Source organism: Chionomys nivalis, chromosome 18 (assembly GCF_950005125.1).
Source record: "Chionomys nivalis chromosome 18, mChiNiv1.1, whole genome shotgun sequence".
NCBI classification, from domain to species: domain Eukaryota; kingdom Metazoa; phylum Chordata; class Mammalia; order Rodentia; family Cricetidae; genus Chionomys; species Chionomys nivalis.
In genome coordinates this window covers 21,560,925-21,564,908 of record NC_080103.1, presented here as the reverse complement: position 1 = coordinate 21,564,908, position 3,984 = coordinate 21,560,925, and the positions used below count along the sequence as shown (strand labels likewise).

General features: G+C 43.1%; 1 pseudogene; it reads left to right on the top strand.

Annotated features, from left to right (window-relative positions):
- The first annotated feature begins 208 nt into the window (after positions 1–208).
- Positions 209–1,041, top strand: LOC130890237 (40S ribosomal protein S2-like; annotated as a pseudogene).
- The last annotated feature ends 2,943 nt before the right edge of the window (positions 1,042–3,984 follow it).

Genomic DNA, 3,984 nt, shown 5'->3' with positions numbered 1-3,984 from the left:
CCCTGAAATCAGAGATAAAGAAACACACTTTGGCCCTGAAATCAGAGATAAAGAAACACACTTTGGCCCTGAAATCAGAGCTAGTGAATGAAACACACCCTGGTCCTGGAACCAGAGACAAAAGGTTAAAAAGGGTCAGTGAAAGCACTTTGGCTCTGAAACCAAAGCTAAAGAAACACACTCCACTTCTTCTTCTGGAAAACACCAAATGGCAGATGATGCCGGTACAGCGGGAGGACCCGGAGGACCTGGGGGTAGGGTGGGGGGCAGGATTAGGAGGCCATTGTGGCTTCTGCGCAGGGAGGATTGGGCAGCAGTCTTAGGGGCCCCGTGATCGTGGGGAGCCAAGGCCCTGGCCATAGCCGAGGTTCGCGGAGGTAAAGCTGAAGAAAAGGCGTGGATTCCCGTCACCAAGCTGGGCCGCCTGGGTAAGGACATGAAAATCAAGTCTCTAGAGGAGCTCTACCTGTCCTCCCTGCCCATTAAGGAGTCCGAGATTATTGATTTTTTCCTGGGAGCTTCCCTAAAGGATGAGGTTCTGAAGATCATGCCCGTGCAGAAGCAGACTTGGGCTGGCCAGCAGACCAGGTTTAAGGCTTTTGTTGCTATTGGGGAGGGGCCATCACCTTGGCCAAGCTTTCCATTGTCCCTGTGCGGAGAGGCTACTGGGGGAACAAGATTGGCAAGCCCCACACTGTTCCTTGCAAAGTGACAGACCGCTGTGGGTCTGTGCTGGTGCATCTCATCCCTGCCCCCAGAGGCACTGGCATAGTCTCCGCTCCTGTGCCCAAGAAGCTGCTGCTGCTGGCTGGCATTGATGACTGCTACACATCAGCCAGGGGCTGCACTGCCACGCTGGGCAACTTTGCCAAGGCCACCTTTGATGCCAGCTCTAAGACCTACAGCTACCTGACCCCCGACCTCTGGAAAGAGACTGTGTTCACCAAGTCTCCTTATCAGGAATTCACTGACCATCTTGTGAAAACCCACACCAAAGTCTCTGTTCAGAGGACCCGGGCTCCAGCTGTGGCCACCACATAAGGGTTTTTATACAAGGAAAATAAAAGTGAATTAAGTCTGTTAAAAAAAAAAAAGAAAGAAAGAAAGAAAAGAAGAAACACACTCTGCCCCTGACCAACTCAGCACAAAACCAACCAATCCCTGAACAAGAAAGCCAACCAATTTCTGAGCTTGTCCAAGCTCAGGGATAAAAAAAAATACAACCAATTCCCACCCTGAAAATCTTCACCCTGGAAAAGTTTTGCCCCTAAGAAGCCCTATATAACCCCTGCACATGTTCAACTGAGAACTGTTTTTTCCACCCTGGCAGAGGCAACCACTCTCCTGGATTCCTCCCTTCAATAAATTTCTTGAATAGGTTTTGGGTGAAGACCTTCTTTCACCAGACTGGAGCAGAACTGAGAAGCAATGGACATCTTTGCTGAGAAACTCTCTTAGCAGAGTGAAGCAGAGCTGAGCTGTAACAGTTCTCTTGGAGAGGAGGAGGATTGTTCCATTCCTGTGGGGAAACCGTCCCCCACCAGAACACAGTTATAGAGATAGCTTGGATATCCACACTCGGGATATCTTTCTTTTCAGAGCCATAGGTATCCAGGATACCTTCCCTTCACAGTTATAGGAGTAGCCTGGCTCCCGACAGTCACTTTCTTTTGCATCCTGCTGGGCCAGTTGGACAGTATATTGTCAGTAACTGAGGCAAGGGCACTTTCTTTGCCCATATGGCTAGCTCTTGCCATGAAGAAAACAACCTCCATATGAGGTTTCTTTGATGCCCATCATCTTTTCTGAAGTAGATTGGTGCTATCAGGAGCAGGCATGTCTCACTGTCATGAAAAGTCTAAGGTTATTAAACATATTAAGTGACATATTCTGAATCATTTGAAAACCATCCATCTATCTAAATATATATCTGTATGACTTTGAAAACATACCTAATATGACTTAAGTTTGGCTATTGTGTATGACTCAATCTGTACTTTTTAATTATACATTACATTTTTAAATGAACTGCAGAGACATAATACCCCAAACAAGAGTAGAAATATACATACAGTATAACAAAATTATCTTTACATTTGTATCAACATACGAAAATCCATAACAATATTAAATATTTAAGACTAGTAGTTGCTTTGTGGATTTAAAAGTAGATTCAATAATCTACCCTTTTGTCCTATCATTTCTATACCCCACCTTTTTCTTTTCAGAAAGAGATCCTTGAATCTAACCTCCTTTGTTCAGTTTTTTCCTGACCACTACCAATAACAATGTGTAACCAGCCCTCCTCAAATAGTAATAAATATCCATATACCATCTTTTGGGAATGTGGGCATCATTCTCTAAATGACTTACTGTTGTTTGGGGGCACTGATAATATTTGGGAGAACCGTGAGAAAATCAGGATAATTGTTAGGTCTTGGATGAAATAGTTTATGAGACTGGACCCTCTCAGACAGCAGCCTTGAAACTGTTCTGGATGCTGGATCACCTGGGCCAACCGTTTTCATTGGTGTCTGGTCTCCTTGTTCTAAAAATATACAAAGGAATATGTGGTGTGTACAAGTCTGTCAAAGATGATTTTTTGTTTTATGCTTGAGCAGGCAAAATATATGTCACATGTCTTGTTGTTCCTATAGATTTATTTCTTTATGTTTGTAGCCAGAATTTTTGGGGGGTGGTCTTTCTCAATCAAACCTGATGATCTGTAACTTTGAATGAATTCACAGCCTTTTATTTTCCTGTGGAAATAAAAGTAACATATCTTTTGACTTCTATTTTGAATTCAAGACATTTTTAAAAATATATAGGTTAGTTTAATCCAGCAGCATTTATAATCAAATGTCTCTTAGCAGCTATTGCTTCTTCCTCAGCAGTCAAAAAATTCATAGATAACACAATAACATACAGTATCCAGATTGGGTATTTTCATATATATGTGGATTTTTTTTAAAGATTTATTTATTTATTATGTATATAGTGTTCTGCCTGCATGTACGCCTGTGCCTGCATGCCAGAAGAGAACACCAGAACTCTTAGATGGTTTTCAGCCACCAAGTGGTTGCTAGGAATTGAACTTAGGACCTTTGGAAGAACAGTCAGTGCTCTTAACCTCTGAGCCATCTGTCCGGTCCCACACTGAGCACCCTTTGTTGACAAATGTTTCTTTCCTGCTAGCAGCTCCAAATAAACACATTGACGCTTATATTAATTAATAAATGCTTGGCCAATAACCTCAGACTTGTTACTAGCTAACTCGTATATTTTAAATTAACTCATATTTTTTATGTATACTTTGCCATGTGGCTTTCTTCAGTATGGCATGCCCATCTTGTTTCCCTCTGTGCCTGCTGGCAACTTCTCGGACTCTGCTCTTTTCCTTCTCAGCGTTCTCAGTTTGGCTCTTCCACCTCACCTTATTCTGTCCAGCTATTGGCCAGTCAACTTCTTTATTAAACCAATCTCAGTGACATATATTCACACAGTATAAAGGAATATTCCACAAGCTATGCTGTCACCCACCTAGGGATACCAGAAACTACCAGCACTTAGAAGAAACAAAGACTTTCCCTTCAAGACTTCAGAAGAGTGTGACTTGTGGTTTGATTCCCGGAATACTGAGGGAATAAATTTCCCATTGTGTTAAGCCTCCCAGCCTTGGTATTTATGGCAGCAGTGTGAAAAATCTAATCCAGGGCCAGAACACAAGAGGCTGATGAGGGGAGGTCAAAAAGTCAATCTTGGAGAGTAGCCCTAGGTAGGAGACCAAGGGAGGGCTCCTGGACTTAAGACTGACAGCTTTAAGGAAGGATAACGGGTTTAGGGGCAGCTGAAAGGACAAGGATAGGTTTATAAGCAAGTAGTGTCAAGTTTAAGGTGAAGATTTCAGAGCTGGAGAGGTTCTCAGTGATAGCAGGGGAAGTTAGCTGGGTGTCCCTTAGAGGAGAAAAGTCAACTGTTACAAGA